The following is a 19420-nucleotide window of genomic DNA, read 5'->3' as shown; positions in this document are numbered from 1 at the left end:
TCGTCTCAACGATTGTGGAAAGTATCAGGAAAGTTCAAGAAGAAGCTTTAGAGAAGAATGACCGAAAAGAAGAACGTTTGGGTAAAACGTTAGTGTTCGGTGCAAACAGTCGAGGACTGAAGGTATTCCAAGATCGGATTTGGGTACCTAAGACGGGAGGAATAAGAGACCTTCTGATGGAAGAAGCACATAAGACCATGTACTCGATTCATCCCGGTAGCACTAAAATGTATAGGGACCTAAAACCCTACTACTGGTGGCCGACGATGAAGCTCGATGTTGCGAAGTATGTGGCCGCGTGCGTGACTTGTGCAAGAGTTAAGGCACAACATCAGAAACCGTATGGGAGTTTAGAACCTTTACCTGTACCCATGGGTAAATGGGAAGACATCACCATGGATTTTTTGACTAAACTACCCAGGACAAAGAGCAGACACGATATGATTTGGGTAGTTGTGGATCATTTCACCAAGAGTGCACACTTCATAGCAGCCAACGAGAAGTGGTCTATGGATAAGCTCGCAAATTCTTACGTGAAGGAAATTGTAAGACTTCACGGTGTACCTCTTACGATTGTATCAGATCGTGATAGTCGTTTCATGTCGAGGTTTTGGAGGACTCTACAAGAGGAGTTGGGTACAAAGTTGTGTTTGAGTACTGCTTATCATCCGCAAACTGATGGTTAGAGCGAAAGAATGATTCAAACAATGGAAGATATGCTGAGAGCATGTACCCTTGAGTTCCAAGGGAATTGGGACGAGCACTTACCTCTGGTAGAATTTTCCTACAACAACAGTTTCCACTCGAGCATCAAGATGGCACCTTATCAAGCCTTGTATGGATAGAAGTGTCGTACACCGTCTTGTTGGCTTGAAGCTGGATATAAGCAATTTATGGGCCCCGAGATAGTCCATGGGACTGCTGAGAAGTTGAAGGTGATTAGGGAAAGGATGTTAGCAGCCCAAGATCGTCAGAAGATCTATGCTGACAAGAAAAGACGACCGATAACCTTCGAAGTTGGGGATTCGGTTCTGCTTAAAGTCTCACCGTGGAAGGGACTGATATGATTCGCGAAACAAGGAAAGCTGAGTCCAAGGTTTATTGGACCCTTCAAACTTCTTCAGAAGATTGGGAACCAAGCTTACAAGCTAGAATTTCCCAAAGAACTCGATGCTATTCATAACACCTTCCATGTGTGTTATTTGAGGAAATTCATGGGAGAAGTTCCCGGCATAATTCCAATCTCGAAGTTAAGGATGGATGAGAATAAGAGGTTGATCAAAGAGCCTGAGGCAATTGTTGACCGTAAGACTAAGAAGTTACGACACAAGATGGTCGACTTAGTGCTAGTCCGATGGAAACATTCGAATGGGCAGAATCTCACTTGGGAAACAGAGGATGACATGATGAGTCGCTATCCACATTTGTTTGTTGATGCATGATTCCGAAACGGAATCATCCTAAGGGGGAGAGAATTGTAACGCCCGAGTTTCAGGGAGAAGCATTTTTGACAATGTAATAGTCTAGGTCAACTATTGTAACTCTTTTTAAAGCAATAAAGATGAAATATTTGAGTATTATGTGAATTATGTGTATTTATGTGCTTATTATTTAATTATAAATGTATAATTAATAAAGAATAAAAATAAGTGTCAAAATTAAAGTATGAGATAAGCCCGATATCTTTATATAAAGTTCTAGTGGTCGAAACAAGGATTCCGGGGATATAGAGAACGCCAAAATCCGAGTTATAACGAATAAGTTATAGCTCGCCGAAGTTTTACAGCAAAACCGGCACGGCACCGGGAGACGTAAATAGTGAAATTACGATGAAGGACTTTTTAGCCTTAGTGATCTAAACCAAAGTTGTAGTATATGTTAAACTGAGAACATCCTGGAAGGCAACAAGGTCAAGTTCGCAGCTTGTACCTTCTCTGACAGAGCATTAACATGGTGGAACGGCCATGTTAAGTATCTGACTCTGGTGGTGGCGTATTCCATCAGCTGGGAAAAGTTGAAAGACATGCTGATGAAAGAGTACTGCCCTCGTGGCAAAGTACAGAAACTCAAGCAGGAGTTCTGGGGTCTTCAAATGGTTGGATCCGACATCACGACCTACACAAATAGGTTCTGTGATCTGGCGAACTTATGCACTGATATGGTTGCTCTCGAGAGCAAGAAGATAGAAAGGTATATCTGGGGACTATCGCCCCAGATCCAGTCAAGTGTGCTAGCCTCCAGGCCTATCACTTTTGATAGTGCCAAGGAACTGGCACAATCTCTCATAGATCACCGGAAACCTCAGAACCCAACAAACCCTACACCCGTACCCCAAAAGTCCAACCCTGACAACAACAAGAAAGGGTGGTCTAAAAGGAAAAGGGGGGCTTCGCAAGGATCCTCCAAGCGACAACAACTAGTGGCAATCAATGCTGCCACAGTGACTCCCGTTGTCCCTGCGAACCCCTTACCAGCAAAAACTTATGCTGGAACCCTTCCGAAGTGCAACAAATGCAGCTTCCACCAACACGGACCTTGCAAGGAGATGTTCTGCTCTAACTGCAACAGGAAGGGGCACACCGCCCATTACTGCAAGGCTCCAACAGCTCAAGCCGCCCAGGTTCCTAACACCGGTATGGGCCAAACTTGCTACGGATGTGGCGAGGTGGGCCACTACAAGAGGAACTGCCCTAAAGCGGGGATGGCTGGAGGAGTAGGAAGAGTTATGGCCCTAGGCCACGAGGAAGCGGTAGCTGATCCCACGATAGTTACTGGTACGTTTCTCCTCAATAACTCATATGCTTGCGTACTTTTCGATAGTGGAGCCGAGAAAAGTTTTGTAACTCACAAATTTACACACCTGCTTAAACAAAAACCCTGTGCATTAGACAATTCATTCACGATAGAAATGGCTAACGGGAAAACGGAGAGTACTAACTGCATATACGTAGGTTGTACTTTAACTTTAGATGGCCATACTTTCAAGATAGATCTCATGCCAGTCCAAATTAAATGTTTCGACGTTATCATAGGTATGGATTGGTTGAGTCTTCTTCGCGCCGACATCATGTGCTTTGAAAAAGCAGTTCGTTTTAACCTTCCTAACAACGAAACCTTAGTTATCTATGGCGACAAACCTAGTACGAGCCTTCTCATCATTTCGTGAATTCAAGCCCAGAAATGCTTACGAAAGGAATATCATGCATTCCTCGCATACGTCGTCAATACCAGTCAAGAACTGAAAGACATCCAGAACATCCCAGAACTACGCGACTTTCCCGACATATTCCCAGAAGAACTTCTCGGTTTACCACCACAACGCCAAGTCGAGTTCAGAATCGACTTAGTGCCAGGAGCTACCCCAGTAGCCAAATCTCCTTATCGTCTAGCACCGGCTGAGATGCAGGAACTTTCCGGTCAACTTAACGAACTTCTCAAGAAGGGATTCATTCGACCAAGCTTCTCACCATGGGGAGCACCGGTCTTGTTCGTCAAGAAGAAAGATGGATCGTTTCGCATGTGCATCGACTATAGAGAACTCAACAAACTTACCATTAAAAATCGTTATCCCTTGCCCCGCATTGACGATTTATATGATCAACTTCAAGGAGCCAACTACTTCTCGAAGATAGATTTGCGATCCGGATATCACCAACTACGAGTGTTAGAGGAGGATGTTCCCAAGACAGCCTTCCGAACTCGTTATGGGCACTACGAGTTTGTACTGATGTCGTTCGGATTAACTAACGCGCCCACAGTATTCATGGATCTAATGAATAGGGTGTGTCGTCCTTACTTGCATCAGTTCGTCATAGTCTTCATTGATGACATACTCATCTACTCTCGAATTAAGGAGGAACATAGTCAACATCTCCGTAAAATCTTAGAAACATTGCGATCGGAGAAGCTCTACGCGAAGTTCTCAAAGTGCGAATTTTGGATTCAGCGAGTCGAATTTTTGGGCCATGTTGTTAGTGAAGAGGGAATACACGTGGACCCCTCCAAGATCAAAAGCCATTGAGAACTGGTCAGCACCGAAGACACCTACCGAAATTCGTCAATTTCTAGGTCTCGCTGGCTACTATCGCAGGTTCATTCAGAACTTCTCCAGCATAGCGAAACCTCTTACAACCCTGGCCCAGAAAGGCGTGGCCTTTGACTGGGAAGAGAAACAGGAAAGAGCGTTCCAAACGCTCAAACGAGCCTTGTGCACCGCCCCGATACTATCCCTCCCCGAAGGGATAGAAGACTTTATTATCTATTGCGATGAATCCAATCAAGGACTCGGATATGTTCTGATGCAGCGAGGTAAAGTCATCGCCTATGCCTCGAGACAGCTGAAGACACATGAGGTCAACTACACAACCCACGATCTTGAACTAGGAGCAGTTGTGTTTGCTCTGAAGATCTGGCGACATTACCTATATGGTACAAAAAGCACGATCTTTACGGATCATAAGAGTCTACAACACATTTTCGACCAGAAAGAGCTCAACATGAGAAAATGACGGTGGGTCGAGCTACTCATGATTACGAATGAGAAATTCGTTATCATCCGGGTAAAGCCAATGTAGTAGCCGACGCCCTATGTCGGAAAGAATATATTGGTCGTAGAGTCAAATCTTTGACTCTAACTATCCATTCTCACTTGTCCACGCAAATTAAGGAGGATCAGCTCGACGCTTTGAAACCTGAAAACATGGTTGGTGAATCCCTTAGAGGAATGGATAAGAACTTGGAAGTCAAGGGTGGCAGAGCCTTATACCTCATGGATCGGATCTGGACACTGAAACTCGGTGGCTTCAGAGACTTGGTCATGACCGAAGCTCACAACACTCGTTATTCCGTCCACCCGGGTTCAAATAAGATGTATCTGGATCTTAAAAAGCTATACTAGTCGCCTAACATGAAAGCAGATATTGCTACCTTCGTGAGTAAATGCCTTACTTGCGCAAAGGACAAGGTCGAATACCAGAAACCCTCCGGTCTTCTACAACAACCGGAAATACCAGAATGGAAGTGGGAGCGGATCACTATGGACTTCATAACCAAGTTGCCCAAGACGACGGGTGGACTTGATTCCATATGGGTCATCATCGATAGACTGACCAAGTCTGCACACTTCCTACTGATCAAAGAAACATACAAGATGGAGAAACTTACCCGAACTTACATTAGGGAGATTGTAAGGTTGCACGGTGTTCCTTTATCTATCATCTCAGACAGAGATAGTAGATTCACTTCGAGGTTCTGGCAGTCATTACAAAATTCCCTAGGAACTCGGTTGGACATGAGTACAGCCTACCATCCACAGACCGACGGGCAAAGTGAGAGAACTATCCAAACCTTGGAAGATATGTTGCGTGCCTGTGTGATTGACTTTGGAAAAACTTGGGATACCCATTTACCTCTTGTCGAATTTTCCTACAACAACAGTTACCACACGAGCATAAAGGCAGCTCCATTCGAGGCCCTCTATGGCCGAAAGTGCAGATCCCCTCTGTGCTGGGCTGAAGTGGATGATACCCAGTTAGCTAAGGGACGAGTTCCCGAAAGCACTCTCACAGGTCCGGAGATCATTCGGGAAACGACAGAGAAGATCGTTCAAATTTGTGAACGATTGAAAGCCTCTAGAGACCGACAGAAAAGCTACGCCGACAAGTGAAGGAAACCATTGGAATTCCAGGTGGGCGACCGAGTCCTATTGAAGGTCTCACCCTGGAAGGGCTTGATACGCTTTGGAAAGCGTGGGAAGCTCAATCCAAGATACATAGGGCCATTCAAGATTCTTGCGAGAATCGGCCCTGCGACTTACAAACTCAATCTACCGCAAGAACTCAGTAACGTACATCGTACCTTCCACGTCTCGAACTTGAAAAAGTGTCTATCCGACGAGACTCTTGTTATTCCACTCGACGAGATCAAGATCAACGAGAGCCTCAACTTCGTGGAGGAACCAGTAGAGATCATGGACCGAGAGGTCAAGCAAACAAAGCAGAGCCGTATCCCGATAGTGAAGGTGCGCTGGAATGCAAAGCGTGGACCGGAATTCACTTGGGAACGTGAGGATCAGATGAAACTGAAATACCCTCACCTTTTCGCTTAGTTATTTGTAACTTCTTATTTGCTTAAACTCTAATTTCGGGATGAAATTCCTTCTAACGGGGGATGATGTGACAACCTGAAATTTCCATTTTGTACAAACTATATCACTTCAATAGAAGTTATAGCAGTCGCAGTTAAATTTCAGACTTTTCGCGTAAGTTTGAGTAATTCAGGGTTTACACTGTTGGAATAGTGTCTAAGGCTATAACTATATTTGGTTGTGCATGGTCCTTTTGGGTTGCCTTCACCATAGTAACTTGAAGGATGATTTATTAAGAGAGAGTAAATATTATAAGAAATAATATTTAACTATTTGATTAATATAAGTCATAAATTAATTGGTATTAATTTGGTGACTTAAAGAGATTAATTAAATAAGAGGGTATAAACTGTCAATTGTTTGATAGTTAGACTTTAGACTATAAATCCATTAGGATACACCTTGGACGGATTCTAAGAGCTTTGGGATAGCTCAAATCGTCCATAGGGTTATCTATGGAATGGATTTGGATAGCCTTAAGAGAAGATTATCCAATTAGGGTTTAGGGTGAAGCCCTTAAGGAGTCTAATAGTATAAATAGCCCCTATGGGTGAGGGAATTCGACACACAACCTTAAGCAAGGAACCTCTGGTCGATTTCCTCCCCTCTCCTCTCTCCTAAATCATCTTGCTTGCTATTGGTGTTTGTAAGCCATTAGAGGAGTGACATTTGTGACTCTAGAAGCTCCAAGACAAACAAGATCAACAAGGGATTCAAAGGTATGATTCTAGATCTGTTTTAATATTGTTGTTTAACCTAATTAGCCATTAGAAGTCTTGGATTCAAAAACATGTTTATTAGAAAGCCTAGATCCAAGCATTAGGGTTTTGCATGCGCACATAGGAAAGTTCTTATGGCTAAAACCCATCAGTGGTATCAGAGCCTAGCTTGGTTTTCTTTAAATTATTGCTTGATTAATTGAAACAAACCTGCAAAATTCGATTTTTTGGGTTTTGAGTCACTGACTCGTTGAGTTCCAAGGTGGACTCGTCGAGTAGGCCTGACTCGGCGAGTCCCCTTGTGACTCGGCGAGTCCAGGCGTCAGGAATGGCCAGATTCGGGATTTTTTCATAATTATCTTATGGAAACTTACCTTAATCATATTAGATCAATGTAAATCCGATTTTTTGATAAATATGACTGTTATCTTGATATAATTAAAGAGATTTATCATCTAATAAAATATTTAATTTCCTTATATGATAATGATTAATTATTTTGGTAATTATCTTCAAAGAAATCAAGATAAATCAAATAAAGATAATTAGAATATTAATTGTTAATTGGAATTATTTGTTATTTGATCCTCTATGTTTTTAAATGTTTAAAACCTACCCTAAAGTTTTGAAATTTATATTTGTGATTAAAAGTTTTAATTTAGACAACTTAAATTTCAAACCCTAGATTTTAAAAAGTTTAAAATGCAACCCTATACTTATATGATATTACTAGATTAATATATATATATATATATATATATATATATATATATATATATATATATATATATATATATATATGTATAACTAAATGCTAGTCTTACCGCTAGTAGGCCTCATTCACGAAGCCGATCTATAAGGTGGGTATAAGGTTGCGGCCTATAAAATGGCGCTTAATGGGTGTACACTCACACCCACCGCTTGCTTGATTGGTGGAGGGTCGTTAGCCGAACGGGTAGGATAGGGCAACCTCATCCTCGCGTTAAAAGTATAATAAGAAATACGAAGTAACTAAATTTTTTTTAAATTTCCCAATCTTAGTTACTTTAGGAAAAGTGAATTGATGCAATCCCATGAAATTACACTTTGCACCTTGCTAAGATGTTAGTGGAGCGTGTGTGGTTTACCGGCACACTAATTGGTTCTAAGCGAAGGTGGCAAAGGGTGATTCATTGTTCATCATAGTTCGATGGAGCGTGTGTGGTTTACCGGCACATCGAATAGGTGATCGTTACAATGAAGGCGCCATGTGAATTTGCATGGTAATTCACACCCGCTTTGTGATCCTCGGCATCCCAGTCAAAAACAAGAGGGGCATATCGAGATTTAAACATGCCATTGAATAGTTCAATGAATCTCATCCGAATCTAGGAATTCTCAAAAACACTTAGGACTAAAAGTTTAAGTTTTGTAATGGAGAATTAGTGAATCGTCATTCACTTACCTTCAATTTATTTGCATATTGGATTACGGCATCCCTTTTCTAGTATGTAAATGTTGTTGTTGGATCCTAGCCCTAATTTTTCTTATTGGGTGATAATTAGGGATTCTTGTTCTAATCTATCTTTGTCCTTTCTATAGATGTCAAACGCAAACAACGCTGCTACTAGTTCTTTCACGTTGATGAGCCTTTGCCAAAAGGTCACCTTCGATGGAACGAACTTTAGCGAATGGATAAGATACATTCGCACCATTGTTCGCTATGAGGATAAAGAGTATGTCCTCGACGAGAAGCTCGAGAAAATCAACCCCGAAGTTGCTACTCCCGAAGAAATCACCGCCTTTGAAACTCATGAGCGAGATGCAACGAAGGTACATTGCATCATGATCGCCACCATGAGCTCCGAGTTCCAAAAGTCCTACGAGGACATGTATCCATACGAGATGCATCAAGACTTGTTGGAGAGATACCACCAAAACGCGAGACAAGAGCGTTACGAGATCTTCACTAACATGATTTCCGCCAAGATGGGTCATGGAGAATCTCTTACCGTGCACTTGCAAAAGATGCAAAGGTATGTCGACCGCCTTCGCAAGTTAAATGTTGACTTCGGCGAAGACTTGGCGATCGACATGGTGCTTCACTCTTTGCCTCCGATGTACAATCAATTTAGGATGACCTACCACATGAACAAAGAGGAGGTCACTCTAAGTTAACTTCAAGGTCTCTTGAGGGTTGCTGAGAGCAATTTCAAGGACAAGTCTGTTGCACCAACTCCCAATCCATCCGCTGCTCCTGTCTTGGCTATTGGTCAAGGGAAGGGAAAGAAGAGGAAAGCTTCTTCGAACAACTATCGCAAGGTGAAAGCCCGAGATGGTTCCTCTTCTAGTGGGACCAAAGTTGATCCCTCTAAGCTCTGCTCTAACCCGAAGGAGGCAGAGTGCCACCACTGTCACAAGATAGGACATTGGAAGAGAAGCTGCCCGGATTACCTGCAAGCCATCAAGGAAGGAAAGATCAAGCCATCTTTCGCAGGTATATATGCAATCAAATCTAACGATTCTAATCATGCTATTTCTTGGGTTCTTGACACCGGTTGTGGTTATCACATTTGTTCTAATGTGCAACGACTAAAAGGAAGTAGGGATGTGGAGCAAGGAAGGATCAATCTAATCATGGGGAACAGAAGATCGTCGCCTGTGACCAAGATTGGAGTGTATTCTTTAGTGTTTAAGAATAGTTTAGTTTTGGATTTGAACAATTGTTGCTATTCGCCAGAAATGGCTAGAAACATCATTTTATTTCATGGTTTATATAGACAAGGATTTAGATTTTCTTTTAATAATGAGAATGGTTCTATTTTGGCTTATCTAAATGGTGTCTTTTACTTTGAAGCTATACCATGTAATGGAATATATGAAACTGTTATGATTGTTGATAACTTAGGAAATGATGTTTTGAATATTGATTCTTCCACTAGTATGGATAAAGCATCCTTGTGGCATTGTCGTCTTGGACATGTCAACAAGAAACGCATAGCGCAACTCCAAAAGGATGGAGTGTTGGAGTCATTCGACCTTAGGGAAGATGACACATGCGAGTCTTGTTTACTTGGAAAGATGACTAAGTCACCCTTCACGAGTTCTTGTGAAAGGGGTGAGGGACTATTGGACCTAATACATACCGATGTATGTGGACCCTTTAGATCAACCACGAAGGATGGGAACCGCTTCTACGTGACTTTTACCGATGATTATAGTAGATATGGGTATATCTATTTAATCAAGCAAAAGTCAGAAACCTTTGAAAAGTTCAAAGAGTTCAAGAATGAAGTAGAGAATCAATTGGGCAGGAAAATCAAGATGCTTCGATCCGATCGAGGAGGAGAGTACCTAAGTCTTGAATTCCACGATTATCTCAAGGAGTGTGGAATAGTTTCGCAATTGACGCCTCCTAGGACATCGCAGTTGAATGGTGTGGCAGAAAGGCGTAATCGAACCTTATTGGATATGGTTCGCTCTATGATGAGTCGTGCTTCACTACCTATCTTCTTTTGGGGGTATGCCTTAGAGACTGCCGCCCATATCCTTAACCGAGTCCCTACTAAGAAGGTTGCCAAAACACCTCACGAGATGTGGACAGGGAAAGCTCCCTCGTTGGCACATATCAAGGTTTGGGGTTGCGAGGCTTTCGTAAGACGAGATACTCACGACAAGCTTGAACCTCGAAGTGAGCGATGTATTTTCATCGGCTACCCGCAAACTTCCTTTGGATATCTCTTCTATAGACCGAAAGATAATGTTATCTTTGTTGCGAGGAGAGGAGTTTTCCGAGAGCGAGAACTCATAAGCCAAGGAGACAGTGGGAGGCAAATCGAACTTGAAGAGATTCAAGAATCGATAGATGAAGGAACCTCTACCGCTGTCATTCAACCCGAGGAGGAAAATCCGGTTGAACCGATTGATGAATCCTTACCTCTTAGACGTTCCGATAGAGTTAGAGTTCAACCCCAGTTTTATGGTTTTCATATTACCATCGAAGGGGACACGTATATTAGTGATGGTACACTAGTAAATCTTGATGAACCTAATAGCTATAAGGAAGCCATGGCAGGCCCGGAGTCTGCGAAATGGAAAGAGGCGATGGATAGCGAGATCCAATCCATGTACGATAACCAAGTTTGGAATTTGGTTGATTACGTGCCCGAACGTAAGACCGTAGGGTGCAAGTGGATCTTCAAGAAAAAGACCGACGTGGATGGGAACGTACACACATATAAAGCACGATTGGTTGCGAAGGGCTTTACTCAAACTCCCGGAGTTGACTATGATGAGACCTTCTCACCAGTTGCGAAGATTAAATCTATTAGAGTGATGCTAGCAATTGCCGCATTTCATGATTATGAGATTTGGCAAATGGATGTCAAGACCGCTTTCCTTAACGGAAAGTTGGCTGAGGATGTTTACATGGCTCAGCCAGAGGGGTTTGTGGATCCGAAGCACCCAAATAGAGTGTGTAAGCTTGAGAAGTCCATTTATGGACTTAAGCAAGCGTCTCGCAGATGGAATCTTTGCTTCGATGAGAAAGTCAAAGAGTTTGAATTTGTACGAAGCGAAGACGAATCATGTGTATATGTCAAAGCCCGTGGGAGCATAGTAAGCTTCCTCGTTCTATATGTCGATGACATATTACTCATAGGAAACGACATCCCGACTCTGCAGGAGGTTAAGTCCTGGCTCGGGAAGTGCTTCGCTATGAAGGACCTCGGAGAGGCTTCTTACATTTTGGGAATAAGGATAGTAAGAGAAAGAAGTAAGAAACTAATTGGACTTAGTCAGAATACTTACTTGGAGAAGATACTAAAACGTTTTAGTATGGAAAACTCAAAGAAGGGAGAACTACCGATATAAGGAAATGCCAAGTTGAGTAAGACTCAAAGTCCAAGTACCGAAGCTGAGATAGCAGAAATGAGCCGAGTACCATACGCTTCCGCAGTTGGCTCAATCATGTACGCTATGACTTGTACTCGCCCTGATGTAGCCTTCGCTTTGAGCATGGTTAGCAGATATCAAGGGAACCCTGGCAAAGCACATTGGATTGCGGTGAAGAACATCCTTAAGTACCTTCGGAGGACGAAAGAATGGTTCTTAGTCCTTGGAGGGAGTGATGACTTGAAGGTGCGAGGGTATAGTGACGCCAGCTTTCAGACCGACAGGGACAACTACCGTTCGCAGTCGGGCTGGGTCTTTACCCTAAATGGGGGAGCAGTGACATGGAAAAGTTCCAAACAAGAAACTGTAGCTGATTCAACGTGCGAATCAGAGTACATCGCAGCGAGCGAAGCGTCGAAGGAGGCAATATGGCTGAAGAACTTCATCGGTGATCTTGGAGTTGTGCCGGCCATAAAGGAGCCCATGGAGATTTTCTGTGATAACGAAGGTGCGGTTGCCTTGACCAAGGAACCGAGGGATCATGGTAGATCTCGACATATCGACAGAAAATATCACTTCATTAGACATCGTGTAGAAGAAGGACAACTCGTAGTGAAGAGGATATCATCAGAAGATAACCCAGCAGATCCGCTTACGAAGGGACTGAGTAGGGTTAAGCACTTGCAGCATGCAAGGAGTATTGGGCTGAAGGATGATATTAGTGTAGATTAGATAGTATTAGAAACGTATAATAGATAAATATAATTAACATTTGATGATTAAATAAAGGAGTTTTATTTATGAGTAAAGTTACTGTCACATGTTAGTTGTTTAACTATTGTTTCACTTTGCATGTTTTGACTTCCAGAATAATTGAGTTTATTAGAAATAATCGAATTATTCAAATGGTCCACAATCGTTCATATGTCGGGAGTAGATATGAATGAAGATTGTCATGAATTGGTGTGTAGAATGTCTAAATGGTGTTAGACATAGCAAGGGTTGCTGCAATGTTCATGAGTGCTTATGAACTGGTTTTGAGCATTGGAATAAACCCGCGCTTGCTGGAATCACTTTATGGAATACGAAATAAAAGGTGATCGCAAGACGATAATATCATATGGTCTTAAAACCTAGATATATGGTTTATTATTTGTTAATTGATTGTGCATTGATAATGCGAAAATGCATCAGTAACTTGATGTTATAAAACGCATTGTTGTGTATAGTTGGTTAATGAATAAGTAAATGCATATAAGTCGAAGTTTATCTGTAAATTTTATCCTAAGAGGATAGAAGAGATATCTTGGCCACTCGATGATTTGATTTGACTTATGTGCCGGGCCCGGTCAGAACTGAATTGATGTGTTCGATTAAGTTCTATGTCAAATAAATCGGAGATCGAGAAATCTAAATGCTAGACTAACCATTCCATAGGATTGTCAGCATGATATCTAACAGAGGGCTGTATGATCCCTTATCTAAAGGACAAGATTGATTAGATCAGAGTTGATAGCGTCTTTGAGAGCTACGATTGCAAACCGAATTGTACTTGTATAGTTACTAGACTTATCCAAGTGGGAGACTGTTGGAATAGTGTCTAAGGCTATAACTATATTTGGTTGTGCATGGTCCTTTTGGGTTGCCTTCACCATAGTAACTTGAAGGATGATTTATTAAGAGAGAGTAAATATTATAAGAAATAATATTTAAATATTTGATTAATAAAGGTCATAAATTAATTGGTATTAATTTGGTGACTTAAAGAGATTAATTAAATAAGAGGGTATAAACTGTCAATTGTTTGATAGTTAGACTTTAGACTATAAATCCATTAGGATACACCTTGAACGGATTCTAAGAGCTTTGGGATAGCTCAAATCGTCCATAGGGTTATCTATGGAATGGATTTGGATAGCCTTAAGAGAAGATTATCCAATTAGGGTTTAGGGTGAAGCCCTTAAGGAGTCTAATAGTATAAATAGCCCCTATGGGTGAGGGAATTCGACACACAACCTTAAGCAAGGAACCTCTGGTCGATTTCCTCCCCTCTCCTCTCTCCTAAATCATCTTGCTTGCTATTGGTGTTTGTAAGCCATTAGAGGAGTGACATTTGTGACTCTAGAAGCTCCAAGACAAACAAGATCAACAAGGGATTCAAAGGTATGATTCTAGATTTGTTTTAATATTGTTGTTTAACCTAATTAGCCATTAGAAGTCTTGGATTCAAAAGCATGTTTATTAGAAAGCCTAGATCCAAGCATTAGGGTTTTGCATGCGCACAAAGGAAAGTTCTTATGGCTAAAACCCATCATACACTTCAGGAGATATCAGGAGAGTGGGTGCACTAGGGTTTTGTACAACACTGTGATTCCAACACTCTATTATATTAGAGATCATTTCAGGAATAAAAATATTTTCCGCCAAAAATATCTCATGACTATAAATAGAATTCTGAACCAAATTCATTCATTATTCACATTTCCAACTAGAGAAAAGCCATTTTCTCTCTGACGGATCTTCGGGTTTTTATCCCAAAATGTGAGTAACTCTTTCTAGTAGTGTTAGAAAGCTTATTATGTGCTTATAACATGATTTAGATGGCTAAATCATTAGATCTAGGAGTTTACTCCCCAAGGTGTTCTTGGGCGGTAAACTCCCGAAACCGAGCCTAGATTGTCCCTTGTGTTATGCTACTGCCTTAGACTCATATGTATGTGTGTTAGGGATAAGAAAACAATCAAGAAACACAAACACATGGGAGTTCACGGCCCAAGAGCAATCTTAGGCCGTAAACTCCATTGTAATGGACAAAAGGGTGTTTTTAAGACACCTAAAGCCCTAGACCTTTACATGGAATTGTTCCCACTTGATTGAAGGACATAAACACATCAAAATCACTTATCAAAGTGAGTTTACAGCCAAGACTTTGTGCTCGGGCCGTAAACATGAAAGAATAGCACCAAAGTGTGCCTAATGTCTTCATATGCTTGGAATAAAAGCCTAGAACCAATACCACATGTGCAAGAGACTTGAAAACAACAAAAACAACACCCCAAAGGAGTTTACAACCGTAAAATCTAAGGGAAATGGCCTTGGGGCCGTAAACACCTAAATGGAGTGTTTCTAGACCTTAAACCCTTCCAAGAATTTAACCACCATGTTGGAATAATTCTAGGAATCATTTGGAACTTCAAAACACACAATACCCCCATGGTTGGGAGTTTACGTCCGTAAACTCAAGAGTTTACAACCGTAAACTCCATGTGTGATGGTATATGGGGAGTAAACTCACATATGGGATCCTTTGGAACCCTAAACACAAGTACCTTGTCCCACAATAGCTTAGATGCAATCCTTAGGGCTTCAAAAACTTATATAAAGTGTTTATTATGTCTAGGATGTCTTAACATTATCAATTAGTGATTTAAGACTAATTGAAGGGATATATGTGTGATTATATGTTCATTAGGATCGTAGTGTGTGTACAAGTCCTCGCTTGACACCTAGCAATCCTATACCGTTCAGTTCATCCCAATCACCAACTTCAGGTGAGTTCATACCCCTAATCAATGTTTTAAATGATTTTAAATGCTTTAAAGGGGGGGGGGGATAGAAGTAGAAACAAACATGTTATTAAATCATTGATATGTATTTTATAACTGTGTTTGTCATTCAACAGATTTCACATACTACAAAATGTGATTCATGAAATGGTTTTAAATCTTAAAAATACGTTGTTATCAAATGTTTTACTTTTTGAAATGTTTATTAAAATGACATCAAGTCATTGTTAATTATTGTTCAAAACCCATAAGATGTCTTACAAAACCATTTTTCATTCTTGAACTAAACTATGCATGTACACTTATATTCTTATATATGTATTGATGTTATAGTTTGCAACTTTCATTTAGTTTCGCACACTCTTGAGTTGCAAAAGTGTATAAACTTACTTGTACAACCAATTACCTATAAATTAACTATCATAGGGATAGTTAGAGGATAACAAAACATTATTCCTATTACAAGGAATCACACAAGAGTCAGTTCATTCATGAGTCTTTACTAGTACCTTACCTTATACACGAGTACCTTCACATATGCTTACATGATACAAGAACACATTACATGAGTACCTTTACATATGCTTACATGATGCATGAACGCATTACATGAGTACCTTTACATAGATACACTTACCTGTGTATATTAACATGAATACTTGTATCTCGAATTGCGAGGATGATTTATTAGTACCTTCTGTGTAAATCTTCCTGCATATCCCTAGTACCTCGGGATATCTAGACATGACCCTATCCCTAGTACCTCGGGATACCTAGATAGGCCCCTATCCCTAGTACCTCGGGATATATGGACGGGACTAACCATTCCGGAACCCATCTTTTAGCAACAGTGGGTGATGAACATCTACGGATGCCTACGGTTATTACTTATATTAGGAGTACCTTTACGGGACTAACCCTTCCACCCACCTGCTGCTGCTACAGAGGAAAAGTGGACAATCTTCGATTTTTCATAAGGTTATATCTTTCGCTTATTGAGATGTTGTGTTGGTCCTAGTACCCAGTGACAACACTTACAGTAGTACATTTTCCTGTTTACTTTATTTTGTGATACTTTCACATAAACGATGAGTTAGACTAAGTACTTTAATACTAGTCAATAGAAGGAAAAACTATCATTTTACTAACAAAACATTCGGGTCTTGGTATAAGACTACATTGTATAACAAAACATTCGGGTCTTGGTAGAAGACTACATTGTCATAACAAAACATTCGGGTCTTGGTAGAAGACTACATTGTCATAACAAAACATTCGGGTCTTGGTAGAAGACTACATTGTCATAACAAAACATTCGGGTCTTGGTAGAAGACTACATTGTCATAACAAAACATTCGGGTCTTGGTAGAAGACTACATTGTCATAACAAAACATTCGGATCTTGGTAGAAGACTACATTGTCATAACAAAACATTCGGGTCTTGGTAGAAGACTACATCTCACACTGATAGAAAATAAGGGATTTTCTAGAGCTTTTCATACTTACATCAACATTTTCATTTAAAGGTTTACATGACTTTTAAAACAGCTTTTAGTAAGCAAGACAACGACACTTATATACTTATGAATTCACCAGCTTCAAAGCTGATACTCTCTTTCAAAATAACTTGTATTCTCAGGTCATCAGTAGACAGGTACGGAGGCCAGGTTTTGAGAAGACGAAGCAGACAAGTCTCGTCTTTTATTTTGATTGTATATTTTTGGTGTCTTACTACAATGAAAGAACTCACATGTATTAAAACTTTACTTATAATGCAATGGATGATGTTGTTGCTTGTTTATTATATTACATTGTTGTGATACTGTACATGACATCCTCCACACCTGAACGTTTCCGCTGTTCATGGTTTTGGGGTGTGACAGATTGGTATCAGAGAATTGTTTATAGTGAATTAAGTATATCAACCCATAAAAGATATACTAACTATAAATACATAGGATTAAAACACTCTGTCTAAGAGTGTATACTTTTAAATAATAAAATATTTAACAAAGTATACGTGCCTGCATTCATACTAAAATCAGTGTCACAACGTGAAGAACAAAAGTATTACGATTGTTGAATATCACAAGTAAGCTTGGGATATATGGTCAGTCTTGGGAATGGCATAGCCTGATCAACTATCTGGTCCGAGGGGTGATTAGCATATGCCCAAGAATGGTTGTGATGTGGCAACAAGTCTAAAAACTTACCAACACAACCATCAAGAAATACCATAGGGGTATTTGGTCTTATTGTAATTATCTTAGGTAGTTCATCTAATTAACTATTTCTTATATCCCTTTTCTCACGTAGATTTTAAATGGCTGGATTTCACCACGGCGATCCGTACTTCCTGAACCAAGGCAATGCTGGTTGGCTAGAGGCAGAACCAGAAGATGATCACCCAATCCCTGTGGATGATCACCATGCTGAGGGTTTTTCCGATAGTTCTGAATCCGATCCTGAAGTCAACAACCTACCCCCAGCTGCTCAAAACCCAAACTTGAACCCCCCGTCCTGTGTTTCAAGGACCCACACCTCTGTGGGCCACTAACTTGAATACCTGGAGTCATGAACAGAGTCAACCCATTCCCTACAATGGAGACCGAAGTTTCTACAACCTTACTGAAGGAGGTTCTGCTGATAAAGTCCTACCAATCATGGTGCATAGGATTTCCCGGAACACGATAATGGCTCTGGCAACTATCAATCAAGTCTTGGAAGTTGACGCCAACTCTGGTGTTAACGCTGCCCATATTCGCCAACTAGAGTTTGCTCATGAAAGGACTCTGGTCCGCAATGCAAATCTGCAGAGAGAACTTGCTGAAACCCGAGCTGAAGTTAGAGAACTTCGAGCTCAGCAAGCAAGGTCGGACAGGCGTATAAGGGACATTGAACGTCTACTGTCGGGATCGAGGACTCATGCAAACAGCTCTCGTCGCCGATAGAATCTCGTCGACTCATCTTTTGGATATAACCTAGTTTATGTAAAACTTTGGTCTAATTTCCTATCTGTATAAATCTAGACCTGTTAGGTCTTGATCTAGTCTTAATTCTGTCAAAATTTTCCATCATTGGTTGATGTAAGGCCTACTTCCAGGCCATTTTTCCCGAACTTGTTACATCTGTAATTCCAGTATTATTGACAGATATCTAATCTTATGGAAATTATTATCCAACTACTGTCATTTCCAGTTAGTCATTCTATTCATTCTGTTGTTGGACTATGGGGAGTTAGTCCTTGAGACACATTCATTAATCATTTATTCTTATCCATGTTGTCATCTTTTAAATGTATAGTTAAAGATGCCGCCCCGCAGGAATCCCAGGCGTAATCCAAACAACGAAACACCGATACCACCACCTCCACCACCGCCTGTACCTGTTCAACCACCTAATCCTTTTGATGCCAACATGTTCCAGGCAGCTTTCATAGCAGCAGTTGCAGCTGCTGTGTCAGCAATCAACGCCCCTATCCCTAGTGGATCGGGAATAGGTGCACCTCCCTCGAACCACGGCGAAAGCCATGGATACCCTCTGGAATGCACCTACAAGGACTTCACTAACGCCAAACCCCGCAGCTTCAATGGTACTGGTGGGGTTATGGTGTTAAGACAGTGGATTGAGAAGATGGAATCTATCTTCGAAATCTGCGGATGCCTGGAAGGAAACAAGGTCAAGTTCGCAGCTTGTACCTTCTCTGACAGAGCATTAACATGGTGGAACGGCCATGTTAAGTATCTGACTTTGGTGGTGGCGTATTCCATCAGCTGGGAAAAGTTGAAAGACATGCTGATGAAAGAGTACTGCCCTCGTGGCGAAGTACAGAAACTCGAGCAGGAGTTCTGGGGTATCATGCATTCCTCGCACACGTCGTCGATACCAATCAAGAACTGAAAGACATCCAGAACATCCCAGAACTACGCGACTTTCCCGACATATTCCCAGAAGAACTTCCCGGTTTACCACCACAACGCCAAGTCGAGTTCAGAATCGACTTAGTGCCAGGAGCTACCCCAGTAGCCAAATCTCCTTATCGTCTAGCACCGGCTGAGATGCAGGAACTTTCCAGTCAACTTAACAAACTTCTCAAGAAGGGATTCATTCGACCAAG

This window comes from Lactuca sativa, chromosome 2 (genome assembly GCF_002870075.4).
Source record: "Lactuca sativa cultivar Salinas chromosome 2, Lsat_Salinas_v11, whole genome shotgun sequence".
Taxonomy (NCBI): Eukaryota; Viridiplantae; Streptophyta; class Magnoliopsida; order Asterales; family Asteraceae; genus Lactuca; species Lactuca sativa.
The sequence above is the reverse complement of the archived record's forward strand: the minus strand, read 5'-3'. Positions refer to the sequence as shown.